Genomic DNA, 23,516 nt, shown 5'->3' with positions numbered 1-23,516 from the left:
AAAACGATTTCATGTGGTGAGAGTGACAACTGCAAGTGCTTAATGTCTGTTCAATATTAAACACACTGCCAAATATAAATATATATTGCCTTTATGAAAATAGCATATTTAATGAAAGCTGCATAATGTACTTGCCAATAAGGTGCAACATTAATACACACATCCTAGAGGAACAACATATATCTATATGGGACAGCCAATGGCACGTCATCATGAATTCAAATAGCCCTGCTTATAATTCTTCCTACTTCCTCCTGAGTCCCACCCTGAGTCTGACTCTAGGCTGAGTTTCAATCCACCACTCACCTTTCACCCAAAATAATGCTCTACAAATACTTTTTATCACAGCTATAGAGCAATTAGGTGACAGTGCAGGGTAAGGTTGGGTAAGTTAAGCAGCTGGCCTTGGGCTTGGTTTAAATTTGTCTATAGACTGGTTGGGTGTCATGGACTAGCTTAGTTGCATAGTTTATGTATGCATTTTATAAAGTGTGGACATTACTCAAAGGTGTCAGAGCACTTTACAAATGAATGAAAGAAAGTTACACAACAAATGTAGAGTAACATGTTAGTAGGTGACAATACATATAGCTACTACGTTTATTCATGGTTAGAGTCATGTATTTACATATGACATAATCATTACAAATTACATATTGGAAAAGTTATAGCTATTAGGCTTCCAGAAATACACATGACATATTTACAGAGTTGGAGAAAAAGGAAATTGTAGCTCTCAAGGGTGTCATGCAACAGTCATGGTCAATTGTAGCTCTCGAGGGTGTCATGCAACAGTCATGGTCATGCTATTAAAGGTGAGGGCATATGCCTTGTGGGGAGCATTGGTGAGAAGTGCTACTGAGGAAAATGTCTTTGCAAGGGAAAAGTTTTAAGGTCTGTTTAGAAGAGGTGATGTTGGTAAGGTTTAGAGGTAGTGAATTGCAATTCCAATTTCCAGTCACTTTAGATTGCACCAGGAGTCATTCCCTTTTGAAGGGTGGAGGTTTGAGCAGCAGATTTTCAGCATTTCATGATGGTCTAGAACCACCTGATATTTACAGTTTGTTTGCTAGGTAGCGTGGGGTAGGAGTGTGAATGGCTTTATGGGTGATACAAGCAGTCTTTAAAATAGCCCTGGCTTCAGTAGGAAGCAAGCAAAGAGTTAGCAGAAGAAGTGTGATATGGTAATTTATTTTGGCACCATAGACTAAACGTGCAGCCGAGTGGAGGATAGATTTTAAAGGAGATAGGTGAGTCTGGAGGAGGTCTGCAAGGAGAAAATGACAATAGCCCAGTCTGGAGAGTACCAAAGATTGGACAAGAGTTTTTAGTTCTTGGTCAGGAATGTAACTTCAGATTCCCCCAGAAGAGATGCAGTTGAAAGTGTGTATTCTTTGCCATGGTAATGATTTTCGGATTGAACATTTTGGGGGTCATTACAACATTGGCAGTAAAAGCCGCTTACCGCCGTGCAGAAGACCGCCAATACACCACCGCGGCCGCGGAAATCCGCCACAGCTATTATGACCCACATCTCGGAATCCGCCGAAAATCAGACACCCAAACAAGTCCGCCACACCAAAGGTCAGTGATAAACTGGCGATAACAAAACCTCCACTGTCACGCCAACAGAAACACACCCATGCTATCACAACCCACGAATCCACGCGGCGGTCTTTCAACCGCGGTATTCCATTGGAGGTACACACCGCTGCGCTCAAAATACACACACATCTCCAAAACACCGCCACATTGGACAATTCAAATTACACACACCTGATACACATACAAACACCACTCCCACACACCAAACACAATATAAAACACACACCCACATCACCCACAAACCCCTACGACCAAAAAATCTAAAAGAAGGCCAGAGAGAGAGCACAGAATAGCCAACCCCACTACACAGAGGCACACAACACTATCACCCACACAACATCCACGCACAAAACACCACACACCACTACACATCACCACACTCATCACCACATACACCACCCCACACATCACCTACACCACCCCATGGCACGCCAAAGACACCCCAGGTTCTCCGAGAAGGAGCTCAGGGACATGGTGGAGGAAATCGTACGGGTAGAGCCACAGCTATTTGGAGCACAGGTGCAGCACACCTCCATAGCTAGGAAGATGGAGCTATGGTGAAGAATAGTCGACAGGGTCAACGCAGTGGGACAGCACCCAAGAAATCGGGAGGACATCAGGAAGAGGTGGAACGACCTACGGGGGAAGGTGCGTTCCATGGTCTCCAGACACAACATCGCGGTACAGCGGACTGGCAGCGGACCCCCACTTCCTCCCCCACAACTAACAACATGGGAGGAGCAGGTCTTGACCATTATGCATCCTGAGGGCCTCAGAGGAGTCGGTGGAGGAATGGACACTGGTAAGTCAAATCTTAACTATCATATCCCCACACTACCTGCATGCTATCACACACCCCCACCCTCACCCCCTCCCCTAACACTCCAACTCCTCACTAATGTACTAATAACACAAACCACCCATCCCAACACCAAGCCCTGCATGACACAACAAAGCATGGACACCCCTCACTAAAGCATGCCCACGGCACATACCCATAACACCCCCCCAACCATCATCACACAAGCCCCCACACAGGAATGCTAGCACTGGGGTACACGCTCACCCACCCATTGCACACCATGACACACACACATGCAATAATCATACTTTTACACCCCTGCAGGACCACAACCTAACGTCACCAGACAGGAGGGTCCAGACATCTCTACCCCACCCACAGAAGAGGCCCACAGTGAAGACAGCAGCTCTGGCCAACTGGATCCAGATGACCAGCCCGGACCATCGTGGGCCTCGGGACAGTCAGTTACCCTCGCACAGGCACAGCCCAACACAGACCTTCCACCCTCTGGAAACACCAGCACAGCACCCACCCAGCGGGCCCATACCTCCGTACCCAGGACACGTCAATCAGCAGTGTGTCCACCACTACAGGGAACCCTGGGTAACCCACCACCCCAACAACAACAGGGACCTGGGGACAGTGGTAGTGGGCACACGGTCCAGGGGACGGAGGCACAGGAACACAGGGGAACTGGGAGGGCTGCCGTGCGACAGGGGGCGGAGAGGCCAAGGGAACCCACTCTCCACGAGGCCCTCTCCTCCATCATGGGAGCATACCACCACTCCCAAGAGACGATGCTACGGTCCTGGCCAAGTTTCAGGAGACCCAGCGCCTGCAGGAGGAACAGTATTTGGGCTTCAGGGAGGAACTCAGAACCATCAGCTACGCCCTGGGCACCATCGTAGGGGTGCTGAAGGACATACAGAACACCATGAGGGACACCGTGGCACTCCAAGGGGCCCCTGACACTAGCATGGACGATGAACTGCCCACCACCTCTGCCGGCGCTAGTGGAGAGGACGCCCCGCCACAGGACCACCACACCAGCACCCCACCCCCTGCAGACAGAGAACCTCCCCACAAGCGGTCCCTGAGATCCAGGATCAGGACAGAGCACGATGGCAAAACCCCCGCCAAGAAATAAGACCACCCTGATTGTCATCCCACTGTCCCACTTTGTAACCCTGTCCATATTGGAACTGCCCCAGCTCCACTTCTTATGCCCATATGAGCAGTGCACCTGTGAGACTAATAGACTGGACTCTGCCATGGGCATTCCTCCACCATCACCCCTCACCAGTTTACCACCCCCTCCAATAATTAGCACTTCAAGAAACACCCCTGAACCACTAAACAATCTGGAGTCAGTCTGTGATTTAGAAAATGTGTATTAGCAATGACAGTGACAAAATCCGTTCACAATAGTAATGTCAACATACCTATGTCACACATCACAAGTCCATGAAGGATGCAAGCAGATGACACACGTTGGTAACCACACCTGTGAAACCGTAATGGAAATGTACAACTCAGTTACCAAATACTGGTTGAAATTGACAGACAGGATAGAGGTAGAAGTGTGAAAGTACTTGTAGTAGTCAAGAATGTGTTCTCACCTGTGTGTCACTGGAAATATTGCTGTATGACTGAGTCCCTGTTGTCAATGTCTTCTTCCTCTGCTTCCTCCTCATCACTGTCCACAGGCTCCACAGCTGCCACAACACCGTCATCTGGACCATCCTCCTGCAGAAAAGGCACCTGGCGTCGCAAAGCAAGATTGTGAAGCATACAGTAGGCGATGATGATTTGGCACACCTTCCTTGGTGAGTAGAATAGGGAATTACCTGTTATATGGAGGCACCTGAACCTGGCCTTTTGGAGGCCGAAGATGCGTTCGATCGCCCTCCTAGTCCACCCATGGGCCTCATTGTAGCGTTCCTCTGCCCTTGTCCTGGGATTCCTCACTGGGGTCAATAGCCATGACAGGTTGGGGTAACTAGAGTCCCCTAATAGCCACATCCGGTGCCTCTGGAGTTGACCCATCACATAAGGGATGCTGCTATTCCGCAGGATGTACGCGTCATGCACTGAGCCAGGGAACATAGCATTAACCTGGGAGATGTACTGGTCTGCCAAACATACCATCTGTACATTCATCGAATGATAACTCTTCCGGTTCCTGTACACCTGTTCACTCCTGTGGGGGGAACCAGAGCTACATGGGTCCCATCAATGGCACCTATGATGTTAGGGATATGTCCAAGGGCATAGAAGTCACCTTTAACAGTAGCCAAATCCTCCACCTGAGGGAAAACAATGTAGCTCCTCATGTGTTTCAGCAGGGCAGACAACACTCTGGACAACACGTTGGAAAACATAGGCTGGGACATCCCTGATGCCATGGCCACTGTTGTTTGAAATGACCCACTTGCAAGGAAATGGAGCACTGATAGCACCTGCACTTGAGGGGGGATTCCTGTGGGATGGCGGATTGCTGACATCAGGTCTGGCTCGAACTGGGTACACAGTTCCGGGATTGTGGCACGGTCAAACCTGTAGGTGATGATTAAATGTTGTTCCTCCATTGTCAACAGGTCCACCAGCGGTCGGTACACCGGAGGATTCCGCCATCTCCTCACATGTCCCAGCTGACGGTGCCTAGGAAGGACAAAAGCGACCACACAGTCAAGCAACTCAGAGGTATGTACCCACAGCTACACAGAACACAAAACATAATCCAAAAAGTTGTCTCTAAGAGTGTTGAGTCCAGGCCTATGTATGTGTAACGCAGTTGAAAATGAAGCCATGTGGGCCCCTGAAATGGCGGCTGCCTGTCCTCTAAACTGGGACAATTGGATGTGAGGTAACTGCGCTGGCGTTGTACACCGTCGCGGTAGGCGGTCGAAGACCACTGCGCAATGCTGCATTGGTTAACATTGGACCCTATGGGTCCCAGGAGCCAATGACGAAGTGCGCCGGCGGTGATGATACGCACCGCCGCGGACGTCAACGCCGCTGACGTGACTGCAATTTTCTATCTGTTGAATCACTCGATACCTGATCTTCGTCAGGAGAGGACCTATACTGCAAGTGCTGCTGTGACCTCGGTCTGGAAGAGACAATGGCACGTGCGTCTGGGGAAAGGGCCCCTGCCTTCACTGCACAGGAGTTGGAGAAGCTCGTGGACGGGGTCCTCCCCCAGTACACGCTATTCTACGGTCCTCCACACCAACAGGTGAGTACATAGGGTGCAAGTTGTATGGGCTATGCCAGGGTGGAGAGGGCTGGTTGTAAGAAGGAAGGGGGCAGAGTTCTGCGAGCATGAACGACTGTGAATGCATGTGCCACATGGCAAGGGCAGGGATGTGGGCCACTCACTTTGACGGTGCAGTTGGTAATGACTACTCTTCTTCCCCTGTACATGTCATGTAGGTTAGTGCCCACCAGAAGAAGGATATTTGGCGTGCCATCGCCAAGGACGTCTGGACCCTGGGGGTCCACCAGAGACGGAGCACCCAATGCTGTAAAAGATGGGAGGACTTTCGCCGCTGGAGCAAGAAGACGGCGGAGGCTCAGCTGGGGATGGCCTCCCAACGTGGGAGGGGTGCCCGTCGCACCATGACCCCCCTGATGTTCCGGATCCTGGCGGTGGCCTACCCTGAGTTGGATGGGCGCTTGAGGGCATCACAGCAGACACAAGGGGGTGAGTACACTCTCATTCAGCTGACTTTGCGCACAGTAGATGGGTCTGGGTGGGGGAGGAGGGCTGTGGGTTTCCCTAGGCCAGGGCGAGTTCCGTAGGCTAGGCCCCTCCGTAATGCAGGCCATGTGCCACTCCACCCCACCTCAGTAGAGTGCCAAGTACAGGTATACATGCCCCTGTGTCATCTATGTGTGCAAATGTCCACCATAGTCATGTAGGCCATATCCCAAGAACTGCATCTGTAGAGCCCAACAGCATGGCATAGTGCAGGGGGCTGCTGTGTATGTATTGTCCACCAACGGTAGCGGTACGCCATGCACTCAACATGTCTTTCTTCTGTCGTCCCCCCCACTTTTTGTGCTCTCCCTGTTCTTTTGTGCATCAGCATCATCAGGCGGAGGTACAGTGGCACCGGAGCACGAGGGGGCTGCATCCCACATGGCCATGGAGGGCCACACCACGGACTCAGAATGCACCAGTGGGACGGAGGGCGAGGGGAGCTTCACGGCGGTCACCGGATCAGCAACCAGCCACACGGACTCGTCCTCCGATGGGAGCTCCCTTGTGGTGGCGGCAACATCTGTGCTCCCCACTTCTACAGGTACAGCCGCCACCCCCCCTACCAGCACCGCCCTCCCAGCAGCCCCTCAGCCTTCGCCCCGTGCCCGCTCACCCAGTAGGGTGGGCATCACCTTCGCCCCAGGCACCTCAGCCTCTGCCCCTGCCCCTGTCACCTCTGCTGCCCTCAGTGAGGAGGCCATTGACCTCCTCAGGTCACTCACTGTTGGGCAGTCTACCATTGTGAATGCCATCCAGGGTGTAGAAAGGGAGTTGCAACACACTCCATTCCTGGAGGGCATTCATTCTGGTCAGGCTGCCCATCATCGAACCCTGCAATCTCTGGCCTCAGCACTGATGGCAGCCATTGTCCCTGTCTCTAGCCTCCTCCCTCCAACTTCCTCCACCCAGATCTAATCCCCTGTACCTCTGCCTATCCAAAGCACCCCATCAGACCAGCCTGCACACACGTCAACACACATGGGAAGCTCAGGCAAACATAGGCACCACACATCCCACAGGCACTCACACAAGAATCACACACATACAGACACAGCAACATCCACTGCCTCCACTGTGTCCCCCTCCTCGCCGTTTCCCTCCTCCCTCCCAGTGTCGTCTACACTCTCACCTGCATGCACCACCACTACAGCCACTAGGACTCGCACCAGCACACCCACCACCACACCCCGCTCACCTGCACTCACCACCCCACTACCATTTACACGTCCACTGTCTCCTCTCCCAGTGTGTCTGTGACGCCCCCTCCCAAAGTACACAAACGCGGGCACACACACACCCAACATCCATCCACCTCACGACAGCCTCCAGAACATGCACCTGCACCCAAGTCATCAAAAGTTACACCTCCTACAACCACCTCCTCTTCCTCCACTCCCAGACCCCCTCCAGCTACCCGTCCCAGTGTTCGTCAGAAACTTTTCCTGAGCAACGTTGACCTCTTTCCCACCACCCCCCCCCTCCAATTCATTGGTCCCGTACTAGCACCTCAGCCAAAAAATCTCCGGTACCAGTGGTGCCTGTTAGAGGTATGTGGAGTGCACCGGGCACCAGGGCAGCCAGTGTGACACGGAGCCAAAGCACAGCCAGTCCCCCCCCTGTGAAGCACCAGAAGTTGGACAGTGCCCGACGGGATAGGGGGATGTGGCCGCAATCATCCCGCTGCCCAGGAGGCCTCCGCCAGCCCGATCGTCACTGGTCAGGAGACCACCGCCAGAGTCAGTGCCCAGGAGGGCAGTCCCATCGTCACTGGTCAGGAGACCACCGCCAGAGTCAGTGCCCAGGAGGGCAGTCCCATCGTCATTGGTCAGGAGACCACCGCCAGAGTAAGTGACCAGGAGGGCAGTCCCATCGTCACTGGCCAGGAGACCACCGCCAGAGTCAGTGCCCAGGAGGGCAGTCCCATCGTCACTGGTCAGGAGACCACCGCCACAGTCAGTGCCTAGGAGGGCCCCGGCAGTCACAGCCCTGCTGGGCAATGAGAGACCGCCATGGCAAACACCGCTGAACAGGTCAGAGACAGTAAAGTCAAGCTCCGCTGAACAGGGCAAAAACCGTCATGGCAAGCACCGCTGAACAGGTCAGAGACAGCAAAGTCAAGCTCCGCTGAACAGGGCAAAGACCGCCATGGCAAGCACTACTGAACAGGGCAAGCACTGCTGAACAGGGCAAAGACCGCCATGGCAAGCACCGCTGAACAGGGCAATCACCGCTGAACAGGGCAAAAACCGCCATGGCAAGCACCGCTGAACAGGTCAGAGACAGCAAAGTCAAGCTCCGCTGAACAGGGCAAAGACCGCCATGGCAAGCACCGCTGAACAGGTAAGAAACTGCAAAGTCAAGCACCGCTGAACAGGTCAGAAACTGCAAAGTCAAGCACCGCTGAACAGGACAAAGACTGCCATGTCAAGCACCGCTGAACAGGGCAAGCACCGCCAACTCAAGCACCGGTAGCCCATGTGCGGCAGGGGCAGTGACGGAACTGGGACCGTCACGGGGAGAGTGATGCACTCTGGGCACCAGTCCCCCTCCAAAACCAGTGGAGAACAGCATCCACTACCTCAGTCCTTAACAGGATGAAGCACTCTGGGCACCTGTCCCCCACCAGAACCAGTGGAGAACAGCATCCACTACCTCAGTCCTTAACAGGATGAAGCACTCTGGGTACCTGTCCCCCTCCAGAACCAGTGGAGAACAGCATCCACTACCTCAGTCCTTAACAGGATGAAGCACTCTGGGCACCTGTCCCCCCCAGAACCAGTGGAGAACAGCATCCACTACCTAAGTCCTTAACAGGATGAAGCACTCTGGGCACCTGTCCCCCTCCAGAACCAGTGGAGAACAGCATCCACTACCTCAGTCCTTAACAGGATGAAGCACTTTGGGCACCTGTCCCCCTCCAGAACCAGTGGAGAGATCCATCCACTACCTCTGTCCTTAGCAGGATGAAGCACTCTGGGCACCTGTCCCCCTCCAGAACCAGTGGAGACTGTCATCCACTTGTGAGACTGTGGCATTGCACTCCCCAGGAGAAAGCAGTGGGAAAACCACCCACTATAGAGACTTGTGAGACTGTGGCTTTGCACTCCCCAGGATAAAGCAGTGGGAAAACCACCCAGTCAGTATAGAGACTTGTGAGACTGTGGCTTTGCACTCCCCAGGATACAGCAGTGGGAAAACCACCCACTATAGAGACTTGTGAGACTGTGGCTTTGCACTCCCCAGGATACAGCAGTGGGAAAACCACCCACTATAGAGACTTGTGAGACTGTGGCTTTGAACTCCCCAGGATACAGCAGTGGGAAAACCACCCACTATAGAGACTTGTGAGACTGCGGCTTTGCACTCCCCAGGAGACAGCAGTGGGGAAACCACCCACTATAGAGACTTGTGAGACTGTGGCTTTGCACTCCCCAGGATAAAGCAGTGGGAAAACCACCCACTATAGAGACTTGTGAGACTGTGGCTTTGCACTCCCCAGGATGGTCCAGTGGGCAACCCACCCACTGTAGAGACTTGAGAGACTGTGGCTTTGCACTCCCCAGGATACATCAATGGGCATGGAGCCCCCTCGTGGATCTGGTGTGGTGCTGTCATCCGGCTGAGGTGCCCCCCTTCCCTTCCCCCTGAGGTGCCTGTTGTATTTCGATCTGATGCCCCAGCAGTGTTCTCTCCGTTTTGCTCAGGTATCGTGTGTGGGCCTCACCCATGCATTTTGGGGCCAGTGGTCCACGGACATTGAATGGTGCATACCTGCACTACTAATCGTGATGTATATTTTATTAAATGTGTATATATATCTGTATATATATTAGCTTACTGTATTTTTACACATTACAATGGTTGCACTCATTTCCTTTTGTCTTTGCATTCTTCCGGGGGGGTTGTTACTGTGATGTTTGGATATGCATTGGTGTGTGTGTTGTAGTGGGTGAGGGTCGGGGTGGGGGTGGGGGTGTTGCGTGTGTGTGTCCGTGACTTTTGCCTCGCCCCTCCCCTATGTCGTAGGTGCAGTACTGACCATTGTCTTCGGCGCCGGCGTTGATGATGATCGTCAACAATGGTAGGTTTACTATTAAGAAGGTTTAGATTATACATCCATGATTGAACAGGGTGTGGACCATTTGAGATAGAGATAAGAAGGAATTGAGTTTTAGAGGGACTACGTTTTCTGTGATGAGATGTCATCCATTCTTGAATGGAGTTGAGGGTGGTGGCGAGAACTGAGATGCCATGTGTTGAGGATATCTTGTGGTAGAGTTGAGTGTCATTAGAATAAAGGTGATAATGGATCCTGGCCTCTTTTAAGAGGGCTCCTAGTTATTATAAAGATTAAACAGGGTCCAAGCAAGGATAGAGCCTTGAAGGACACATTGATCCACCACCTTTGGTAGCCCTTGTGGGACAGAGGTATGTGTGTTGAAGGGGTGGGCTAGGAGGAGATGAGGCCAAAAGATATGAGTAGTTGGAAGGGAGGGGAGTAAGGTGGCCGCACATGCGTTTGGTTGCATGAGTGTATGTTGCCCGGATATGTGGATAGTGTAAAAAATTGTCCAGGTGGATAGATGGAAAATGTGGAAAGTTCTTCTTGATTAGGTAAAAGGGGAGAGTAGAGATGGAGGTTGACATAGGAGATCATTGGGTAGAGTGGGTGTACAGAAATAAAGAAGGGACGTAGTATTGTATTATGAATGAGATAGATTCAGGTTTAGAGGAGAGGGAGCAGGGGAAGGTAGCTTGGATGGATAAGGAGGAAGACTGTATAGAGGAGAGGACAATATGTGAGCTAGGTCATCTGACTGTTGGTTAATGGAAGGTAGAAATTGGAATAGTAATGAAGCCATGGAAGAAGCCACTGTGGCAGAAAATGTGAGAGAAACATGGCACATGCTGAGATGGGATTGCAATTTAAGGACTGGATGGGGCAGGAAGAATGGAGTAAGTTATGGATGAATGGGCATTGGGTTGCTGCACCTTTCCTTCTAGCAATTTAATGGTACGGTGGTTGAGACCAAAGTATAGGAGATTGGATAACTTATAAAAGGATTTCTAAGTGGGCTTGTAAGAAAGGAATTAATACCTTAACAAATGAGGTAATTGTCATTAAGAAATAGAAATTACTTACCACTTGTCCCAGTAGCCACTTCTTTGCCCTCTACTGGATGGTGGTCTTTACCCTCCTTCGCAGGAGGCCGGAGTACTACTGGTCCTAGAAAAAAAAAGAATGCACATATATAGAAACTGTCTAAAAGTAACCATCACATTATTTTGCATAACTTAGAAAAAAATACATCATTGATTTGGGCTTATCCATTTTATCTACTAATCATAGCATCTCTTTGACATTTGTAATGGTCTAAGTAAGTAGTCAACCATTCATTGGTATATAATACTTTTTTCATAATGTAGGGACATGACTTCAAAAGGATCACACAAACAAACAATGAAGGGGTAGTTGGGACTTGAAAGGATGTATGGTGGTATTGTAATGACATCATGGAACCTTGTATGACATGACATCCTGTTGAGGTCCATGATAACCATCTCTATGCCTGTGTAATATGGATTGTTTACTCAAGAAAGTCTTCTGTCAACCTAAATGGTGTGTGTTCTTAGACCTGTGTTTCTGTATATGCTACCAACAATATTGTGTTAACACAAGACATATAAAGGAGAGACAAGAGAGAGGTTACAAAGAAGGCAGGGGAAGAAGACTACAGAGAGGAGGAAGTCAGCTGTAGAAATTAGGGGTAAAGAGAACACAAGGAGGTAGGCTTGCATGCTTAAAGCAGACACTAAGGCCCATATTATGACATTGGCGGTATAAACTGCCTACTGCCGCAGTGATGTCCGCCAAAAGACTGTCACCACAGCTACCATCTGTCCACCAGATTATGACCACAGCTGGACTTCCACCACAAGAAGGGCGGAAATCCATCCATGGCCATACTGGAGGATGGTGGTAAGGTGGCGCTGCTACCACCAGCACCGCCACGCCAGTAGACTGCCGTATCATGACCTGTGATACAGCCTGGCGGTGTTCTGCTGGCAGGGGCTGCTGGCAGTAGCAGTGCCCCGTCCCGTTCCCTGATAGAAGACCACCTGAATGAAGGTAAGCTGTACCTCTGACAGGGGTGAGGGGTGGGGTGTGTTGTGTGTGTGTATGGGGGGGTTGTTTGCATGAATGTGTGAGTGTGTGTGTGAATGCGTCTGTGTATGTAGTGTTCTTTCTGTGGTTGTATACATGTGTGTGAATTCGTGTAAGAATGGAAATGTGAATGCGTTTCTGCATGTCAGTGTGAATGTGTGTATGGATGTGTGCAAGCATGACTGGATGTATGTGTGTCTGAATGCGTGTATGCTAGTGTGAGTGAGTGGGTGTATGCGTGGTGTGTGTCTGCAGGTGTGTGCATGCATGAGGGTGGGGGATTGGAAGGGGGTAGCTTGGATGGAGGGGGAGTGGGGGCATCTTGGGAGTCTGTGGGGGGATGGGTGAGCCTCCTACCAGTGACAGGGAAGGAATATGTTATGGTAAATGATATATACATTGATTAATATATACATAGATATTTGCACACATCAATATATACATAAATTAACCTGTTTTAATATATATTCATATCGATGTGTGCATATATCTGTGTATGTATTAATCAATGTATATATCATCAGCCATAACATATGGAACAAAAACGTACAGTTTTGTAAAGTTATATATATATATATATACATAACATATGGAACAAAAACGTACAGTTTTGTAAAGTTATATATATATATATATATATATATATATATATATATATATATATATATATATATATATAAACATCTCAAAAACAAACAATTGATAATCAATTGTATCGTTGTACTCCAGGAGAGTTTATTACTTCATCCAAATGTGTACTTCATCAAACAACACCACCTACACGTTTCGACTTCTCGGTCTTGCTCACAGTTTGTGAGTATTTTTTCAATGTCTTTCTTTTATAGTTTTTTTTACCCTCTACCAACTAAGTGCATTATGGAACATGTAGTGTTAATAAAGCAAACCACTCTGAAACACATTAATTAATCCCAGTTTTACCCAATAATACATCAAATAATTCATATCGAACTATCAGACAACATAGATAAAACTCTATATAACGATAGATAAATATAAATGTGTTTCTGAGTATTTTGAGAGATTCTATACATAAGGCGACATTGGTGTTGTTCTTAATAGTCCTATCTTCATGGAGAGTGAGTCCATTTGTTCTTAATTATATCATTGTATGACAGAAGTATCTTCAAAACCCACTTGTTATTACTCTCATTTCCGTGTTAATGTAATAATTACCACCTCTCATATTAACATATTATATTTCCACTTCCACTTCCCTTTAATTTCCAATGTCTCTTGTATAACAACACTTTTAGTCTCACAGTTCTCTTGTTATAAATGATAGTGGAGTTCTTCAACCCCATTAAGACCTCTTGGTGTCTTCGTTTTAAGCTGTATTATTACCGTGATTCCAAGCGCCTTAATTTCAGTTCCCAATCTCCTCCTCTTTAATTTTTGTCAATACTTGGATTTCAAAGAACTTCATGTTTGTCCAATTTCTTCCTTCATGTATATTCAAATGTCTCGCCATGGCATAGTTCAAATCTTTATTTTGTACAGCTCTTGTGTGTTCTAAGATACATATATATATATGTATACACATTCACACACCTAAACTTGCCTGTGATGTAGTGCTTCCTAACAAGTAATAAATATGATATGACTTTTTTTTTACCTAACATCACTTACCTAGCCCCTGTCACTGTAACTCTCAACTGGGGCAGCTATTACTGCTCCCTGTCAATTATGTCAGTCCAGTATATCGCCACTTGCTGCTGGGTGCGGGAGACTCCAGTGGTAGCTAATGCAGTGCAGCACTCTCCCCCACCTCAGCCAATGTTCATCTACCATAGCGGAGGCCAGGCCTGCTCCCTGCTTCCAGCATGATCAGGAGATGGCCCTGCAAATTGAAAGATAGAGCTGCTGTCTCTGCCTCACTATAAACGTGGCTGGTGTCACTCCTTACAGGGCTGAGTAACTTTCCTGTGATGCCTGCCTCTGCTTATTATGTTGTTTGGGACTAGGGAGCAGAATTCACGACGGGGCAGTTAGGCAGAAACAGGCCTTAAAAAACAAAATGGCCATACGCTTTCACACTGTGACATGATGTTCATGTTGTTTTTTAGCACTAGCAATGTCACCGACCATGTATGAAATACATCTCATGCAATTCCACATAAACGTGTGGAATTTCTATGTAATTTTACATGATGACACCATGCAGAATTACACCATTTATGCCCTCCCTTATTTAGAGCCCTTTTATTCCTCCTTTAACACCTCACCCTTTTGTAGGAAGTATTCCTGATTTTCCAGCAACTTCCTTATCCCTCACACATCGCAATAAAACATAGGTGTACACATGCAGAGTTCTAAACAGAGAAAAAATAAGAGGGGAGAAGGCCTCTAAACATAGGTTAATGAATAGCATTTTGTAGTATGTGAGTTGTACTACTGTAGTACAAGTAAATACAATACAAATATAGTTTCTCACAAGCCTCCAAAGAGTTCTACATTATGTCATCAGTGCTAAATTAGTCTCAGTGCCTATTTATTAAAGTATGTCTGTGTGTATTAGTTTATTTACATTGAATCATTGGAAAGTTAATGTCTAATGATGGCATTACATGATGCAAAACACTACCAAAGAAGGCAAGCACTTCAGTGTTCTACATAGTGGTAGTAAGCACTAAAATAATGTTACAATATTGTGCAATATTATTCAGTCAGGTGAAATGTGGCTTCTCCTTGTAGTCATCATTTAGTTATGGATCATTTCAGAAGAATAAAAAGGTAGTGATTTATGAGATTTTGACAAAAGTGATCCCATTGTTCACTGTACTCTTAAGAACAAGTTCAATTCACATACATTTATTATACCCTATCAAGTGACAAACTTAATATTTACCTGTGCATTTATAGTCTAAAATGAGTGCATGTGTTTACTTTGTTGGATATGATATTTATATATATTTATGGTATGTCATTTCTCAAATAATTCATGCACATGTAAATTTACAATTATCATTCTGTCCAGCATACGGATCAAAATGATATTTGTTAGGTACTGCCTTATATCTCATGTTTAAATATTTGGCATGTTGAATCATATTGTTTTGCATAGGCATTCTAAGGTGGGACTCTGAAGGGAGACTACATTTCCTAGAGACAGGCAGAAATTGCTGTGCACCACAGAGAAATGTCCCAAGGGATCAGTTAATCAGTCGAGAATGGTACCACAAAATCTGTAGAAGCACTGTTGTCTGTTGAACTATGTTAGATCCATTGGTGAGTGACAAGAGTATAATAGAGCTGATATTACACCCATGGAGAATATTATATAGAAGGTGTGATATGGTATCCCACTGCAATTCCTCTGATATAAATAACAACTGAAAATTCCCCTAAAAGAGAGTACATCTGAACATTTCAATGAAAAATATATATATGAGCGAATTACTTTAGATATTTAGGACCTGAGTTACAAATGATAACCTCCAGTTTTGTGTAGGTTTACGATTATATACTAATTACAAAGGGATTTGAGTACTATCTTTACGAGTGTGGAGTTTCTGCACATAAAAAGATTGCTTTTTATTTATGGAGACTGCACCCGTAATATTCTACCTGTAAATCCCTTTGTGAATAGCAGACAACCAAAAGCTTAAGCAAAAGGTTAAATTTATCTTTGTGAACCAGGCCCTTAGCATAAAATATCTCAGGATGAGCAAACACATTGCAGCGCTCAGAAGAATAACATTGATGACAGTATGAAGCAATTCTGAAAGAGAAGTGCAGTAATCTTTTAGTCAATGCATGCTATTTTTGCCAGCACATACAGCATTCTCAAATACAAAGAAAGACTAATGCAACACTGTTTTCAGATGTAGTGGTGCTATGCTTACCTGGTTCTGCCCATGTCTCGAAAACTGGAGAGAATGTATTAAACTTGCAAATGTCCTTTCCAATACTGTGTCTATACAGGGATAAACTTGGTTCTGTCCATAACTACACAAGTTTTCCATTCAAGACTGATGGCTTCTAGCTATATTTGGGAATCTGCTCCCTAGAAGACATGAAATGCATGGCAAATATAATTGAGGATATTTGAACTTGCATGTTGTATTACCATCTGAAACATAATCTGATGAAGTCTGGATTTCTCCTGATATCACCAGTGAATTTTACTATCCAGATTCAAATATGACTCAGGGGGGTGGTCATTATAGAGAGTGCACTGCAAGATGTGTGCACCTTAGTGCCACACTGCCAACCGGGGGTGAATATCTTACAACAACACTGTCGTCTGGCCAAGCTGCACCCTGTTTTTAGGGGTAATAAGTGCAGAATGGCAGAGGGGTCCTAACTGGCATGCTATTTTCCTTATCTGAGCAGCATCCACAGCATTCCCGGCCTGGAGCTGTGCTGCCGCATTGGCCCCTGCTGGAGCAATGGGACTGGGCAAAAGCTGGGGTTGTGCCTCACTGCTTTTGAGGGCCAGACACCTGTCCTGCTTCTGGCTGATCTCAGAGCTGGAGTTGATCACTGAGCATGCGGGTACCTGAGTCCCGCTGTGGCACCAGTGTGGGCCGTCTTGTAGGGAACAACGCATTCCACTGGCCGCAGGACTTTTGTCATGGAGAGGCGGAATGCACAGTGTTGCTACTGTTGGTGGCTGCAGCTATTTCTGTGCTGGCCTTGATCCCTACAGTGTTGCTGAGTCACACAGCCCTGGGCATACATTGAGAGCATAGGCGCCAGATAACAATCTAATTGGCAGTGTTTGTCGGGCCTGGTGGGCCAGGGACTTAGGAGGTAGCAGACTGTGGAGAAGAAAACTGAGCCTGCATCTAAATTGTGAGTGACGCCCTGCCCTTGTGATTTAGCACCCCACCATTGTGGTATGTTGGGGCATGGGGGGCCTTGGAGGCAAGAATCTGTGACACCCTTTGGCAGTGATGCTGCAGGCTATGCAGCAGAGCTTGGAATCAGTAGAAGGAAAAAATGACACGTTTAGTCTACGCATGGATCACGTGGTGGTGAGACTAGGTAAACAAGCTGCCCGAATCACAGTGGTGGAACAACGTATATATAGCACAGAAGAAGACTTGGAAGTTCTAATGGATACATGTTTGAATATGGAGAAAGTAATCCAGGCCAAAAATAAACATTTGAAGGCATGAGCCTCCCGTAATAATCTATATTTTACAGGGATACATGAATCGACTTATACTGACAGGATGGAGCATTATGTGGAAATTATGCTGACCTCCCTCTTTGGCCCTGAGAACCTTTCTAGTCTGCTGGTGGTGGATCATGCCCACCGCTCTCTCATCATGCGGCTGCCCCATTCAACTCTGTGCCCACCATAGCAAAGCTGATAAACTACAAAGACCATCTCATCACTTATCAAAATAACATCTCCTACTGCCCAGATTTTACAGCAGTGGTGCACGTGGCTCACAAAGACTCCCTATCCACCAAAAAACGCTTGCAGAAGGAGGGCATATCCTATGTTATGCTACACCCTGCGTGTCTCTGCATTGACCACCATGAACACCAAAAAATCTTCCCAATTCCCAACACGTTAATGGAGCACCTCAGATCCCTCTCCCCAAGGAGGAGCACCAAATCTCCCCGTGGACGATGACCAACATTGAGAGCCTAATCTATATGCTGCCTTCTAGACACACTCACACCTGGCTGAATGGGGCACTCAAGTTATGGACCCGGGTGCATCCTGTGCGTTCTGATGACATTGTTCAAGCCTTACCTTGATTGCCACTCAGCTGTCATGATATGAATGTTGCCCTCTCTCCCTGGCCACCTCCAAACTCTGGAGGTTAAAGTTGGATCTCTCAGCATCTGACATAGCAAACTATATGGAGGATGTTGCAGTAGCATTAACACCCAATGCCATGCTCCCTTCCTGTCTTTCACATACTCTGTCTCTGAGCTCCAGTGTATTATTCCCTCTATACTCAGGTGAACCCCTAACATTACAGGCCCTACACACATACTACAAGGGAATAACACAGATATAGGGCTCAGTACCAAATTATGGGTCTGATTTAGATATTGGCGGTAATGGGTCTGCCGCCACTTTTTCAATGGAAACCCCGCCCTCCGGCTTGGCAGTTCACCCGCCTGATATAGATATTGGTAGTTCCACAGACTATAACCTGCCTGAGTCCTGCCAACTCTGTCATGGATTTTCATCTGCCATGATGGTGTCATAGGAAATAGTGGCAGGACTTCTGCCACACTCACCACCGTGCAGATTTGGATGTGCCTTACTACCAAGCAAAATGTAGCAGTCTGACCTCCACTTCTCACATGGGGGATTTGGGGAAAAGGGGTGAAAACTCACCTTTTTTCCCGATTCCACATCAGTTTCCTGCTGGACATGATTGGTCAACACCCTCCATTCCTGCTGCCACTGGACCTCAGAGAATACACAACGCCTCCATTGCTGCTCATGAAGGTAGGGAACCCACATTGCCTGTGTAGGCTCGGGGGTCACAGCACATGAGCTTGGGACCGCTGCAGACTTATACATGTCACAGTCATTTTTTTTTATTACTGTGACATGCATATTTTGGAGAGACACACATACACAAATGTCATTTTGGTCTCAGTATTCATTGGCAAATTAATGCTGGCACAATCACACCTTTCAACTGTGTCCATTTGTGCACATTGCACATTGCAAAGGGACCTGTCTTGTGTTTCGATTTTTGTGTGTGATTCAGTAAATGTATGTGTATGTGCTGTGTGATGGTCATTGTTGTGATGTGTGCAGTTGTGATGTGTGACTGTGTTTGTGTAGATGAGTGTGTAGTTGTGTTGGTTGCTTTGGTTGGGTTATGTGTGGGTGCAGCATCAATAGTTTGTATATGTTGTGTATCTTTTGTCATTGATGTATGGTAATGTGTGTTTGTGACATGTACATGTTGTGTTGTACTGGACTTGCAATGGATAATAGTGTGTATGTGGTGTGTGGTGTTGTATGTGATGCAGGGGGTCACATATGGCAAAGTTACAGAATGTGTGACTTACTTAGATTCCGCAGCCACTGCCATTGACTGGTGTCCATTGGGTCCTGCAATGTTCTCCCTCCATCAGCAAACTGCCGCCAGTACACCGCCTTCAGGACTGTAACTTCTAAATGGGGCGGATAGCACACCATCAAATTAATGGTTTTCTCGGGTCTGCTGCCACAGCTGTTTTGCGGTAGCACCACCAAGAGCTAAATCAGCCCCTGAATGTCTCAGCACAAAGAGATGGGCCCTCAATCCAACGCTGTAGAAATGAATTGTGGTATTGGAACAGCTGCTTGAAATGGTTGACTAGGCATTCAGTTGTTCAAAACTAGTATGGTTACACCCAATTGCAATTTATGCAGGATTCATTTCAAATGCATCCATCAAATGTATCACACTCCTGGCTAAATTATACAAGTATGGTTTGCGAACAGATGTTGACTATATAAAGTGTGGGGAACCAGAGGTAGATTTTTTGCACATGGCATGGTCATGTCCTCCAATATAACAATTCTGGGTGCAGATCACTGATGCCCTCACTGAGATGGCGCTAGAACCTGTGGCATGTCGTCCGCATGTGTATCTGCTTGCTCTGGTTAAAGACTGCTCGTAGCAGTGGAGTTACTGCTTGCTAAAAGGTGGGTTTTAATGAGCTGGGGTAAATGTGAGATACCCTCTAAATGTCAATGGTTAACTGATATGCCTTTCTGTATGGAACAATTGGAACTCTATGCTGATGACCTACCTGCACCTTCCTGACCTAAAGACATTTGGGTCCCCCTCACTGCATATTTGTTGTCACTCCATGACCTCAATTAAGGGTTAGAGCGAGCACGTTTCCAGACACACTGGTTGTCATGTTGATTTATGGAGCTGTGATTGGTATAACCTGTCTCTTATTTGTGGCACTGTTTTGACACTGTTCTACTTTGTGTGCTTATTTTCGAATACCAATAAACAAATAATAAACACAATTGGGATTAAGAAAAAAAGAACATGGCTCAGCACAATCATCGTACTTAATTGCAATGTCTCACTGGCGAAATCCACAAAATCACTAACATTTTATTTAAATGAAAATCTAAATCTTCTAAAGAGGTTTAGTGTACACAAATTTTAGTAAACCAAATAAATGGTGTAAATATTTATTTATTAGTTTATTTACTACAGAGAGATCTTAATAGAAGCATTAGGTTATTTAAGTGAATGTTCATCTTCATAACACTTAAAGTTACTACAATGATTATATCATTTCGTTAATTAAATGTTAACTTTTAATTTGTTTTCTGCCTATGACTTTATTATTCATAAATGGTTAATAATATGCATAGTTTCATTTATTTTATATGTGTTAATCTGCTAGCTATGTCAAAATGATGATCCATTTCAACTAAGGATTGATGTAAAAAGACATTTTGAACCGCCAACCCTGTGTTTTGCAAATTTACTGTGTTTAGATTAAAAATACCTTCTATCAGCCACAACCAAACACATTTTATGATTCAATAAAGCTTAAATTAGTTGAACTAATAACACCAAATAGCAATTAGGAAGAGCATGAAAGAGGTGTACACAATGAGACTGCCATTGCTGTCTCAAACCATTGAAAAGTTACTGACTCAATGGTATGTGGTAACCCATTTACAAAGGGAAAGCCACCTATTTAGACAGTTTCTCCTTGGTGAAATGTGTTCTGTGACCTCAAGGGGATCACTGCCAGTTCTCTTAAATATGTTCCCTAACTGGAAACATGTTTTTAAGCAAAACAGACTGCTGTAAACACATTTTCTGATTTACGAATACAGGCGCTGGGAAGGTGGCTGCTGTTTTTTACAGGCCAACCTCCCTGCTTTTGTAGCCAATCAAAGGGTGCCACACATCAAGATCTGCCTAATTAAGGTTCATTAAGCAAGTTGTTCTGTGATCCCCTGTGTGCGGTGATTTTGCGATGTGATCTATCAGTATATGCCAAATCTTTAAATGAAAGTACAATCTCTAATAATCAGTGCGCAAATTGTAACCACTATTTTAGACTTGTCTGTGCACCAGGCGATCATTCAAATAACTAAATTGGTGGAGTAACAACACCCTTAATATTTAAATTTCGTTAAATGTTTTTTACTCATTGTTACATTGTATAATTCACATATTAGTCTCCTTTATGATGGCTTTCAGACACTAATAGAGTTCAAGTATATTTAGGAAATCCAGAAATTGGGACTCTTGTCATTGCATGTTATGTTATGCCTATTGCTATATTCTTGGCATAAGCTTAGAAAACCGGGACATGCTTAGCTTGAGAAAGGGGTGCTGTAAATAGTCACAATTCTCAGTTTCACAAAAAATCTCATTAAACCTAGGGAAATTGCCAGCCACATCATTGACCTTCTATTCTCCATATACCTCAACATGTTCATAAAGTTTTTAAGCCACTCTCAAGGTCACTTTACTGTTATTCATCAAAGTTTACTTAGGCTTTCCCTCAAATAATTTTAACTCAGGTTGATCCCTGACATTTTGGGACATGCAAGAATAGACTAGATGCCATGTCTATAATATTGAACGCCATGTTACCTTAGACACATATTAAAATAAGAATCAATGATCAAATATCGAGACAGTTGAAATATTATGGTGGCATGCTAGAAAGATACCCGTGACAGTTTCAAAGCTATTTCAGTAGCAAGCATAGTAAGTTTATGAAACTCATCTTATCAATTAAAAAACATAATTCATCCAAGGGAAGATTCATAGTTTTATGGAGGATGCCAAAATCCAAATTGAAAGTGTTCTCCACCCCTACCCTGAGTACAGTTCTGATGCAGCAGATTTCATGTGGCTCCCTACCACCACTTAAAGACACCATGGGTACGCCATATTTACATGATCAGAAATGTTGACGCTATGGGACCAAAGTGCAAGGAGGCCCATCAATTTCAATAGGTGCATCCTTTTAACGCCTGCTTTGAGCAGGCATTACAAATTATGCCAAAAGTGGTGCAATGAAATTTTGTAGATTTCATTGTGCCATTTTTGCAGGTTTCCTAATACTGGAAAACCACCCTTAAATATGTTATGCCTGGGGCAGTCATAATGTGGTGCAAGGGGTCGCAAAGTGACACAATGCATGATTTGCACCACTTTGCAAATAGGGCACTGCGATTTTTGCCTCGTTGAGCCACATTAGTGTAAACAAATGACACTAATGTGGTGCAAGGAGGCGCTAGGGTCTAGTAAATCTGGCCCTATATTTACTACCCTATTATCAGTGTTATAAAGGTTGTCATATAGGTGTTTTTCTGCATTGTACTCCCGGGTTCACCCACATCAATCATGTTGCAAATGCATTATAGACTTTCAATACAACACCACTTTCACTATCTGCATATAAGCCCTGGGCTAGCTCAAACACTCTGCCATTCCCCTTCCAATTTTCCCTAACAATATGATGTATGATACGGGTCGATATAGTACAGCATGTTTCAGGTACATTCAGAGTTCATGCACTGAGGTCTTAGTCCCAGTATATAAATCCTATCAATGTGAGAGTTTTCTTCAACTGGTCTAAGGCAGGGACGACAACAGGGTTAATGTCATTCCCTCCTCTTCTGGGAGGCAGATGTGCTGGCTGTGACTCTGTGGGCAATTTGGTTCCATCTATGGAACAGAAGCTGCAGAGGATGCTACCTGATGTCTGCCTGGCAGGCATTCTTTGATATGGGTGGCAGATCTCAGTCATTTGCAGAACCTCTTCCTTGTACAGGGATAATCGAATGGGCTCTGAAATCATGGGGCTGTAGAAGGCAGTTTTCAGAGTAGTGGTGCAGCTCTGACACCACTCATGGTGATAGGACAGTGACTTGGTCTACACAGGTCCAATAATATGTCACAGAGGTGCAGTCCACTTTAGCCACATTTCCCAACTTGCTTAATGCTAGATTGCTTTGGCACAAATGTTGAAGTTCATAGCCACACACTACATTTGGCACACCTCAGACGTGGTATAGTACAGATGCTTCCAGGTCAGTGACAGTCTGCTTAGGTACAGTTTGGCAGTACCACAGTGAAGCCTCTTCAGGACAGATGCTCTGATCTAGGACCACATTGGGTATTCTTTCTCAAGTCTCCCTGAGCGAATGGATCATCAGGTCTGGGGCCAGCAGCTTTTGCTCACCC

This window comes from Pleurodeles waltl, chromosome 5 (genome assembly GCF_031143425.1).
Source record: "Pleurodeles waltl isolate 20211129_DDA chromosome 5, aPleWal1.hap1.20221129, whole genome shotgun sequence".
NCBI classification, from domain to species: Eukaryota; Metazoa; Chordata; class Amphibia; order Caudata; family Salamandridae; genus Pleurodeles; species Pleurodeles waltl.
This window is presented reverse-complemented; position numbering follows the sequence as displayed.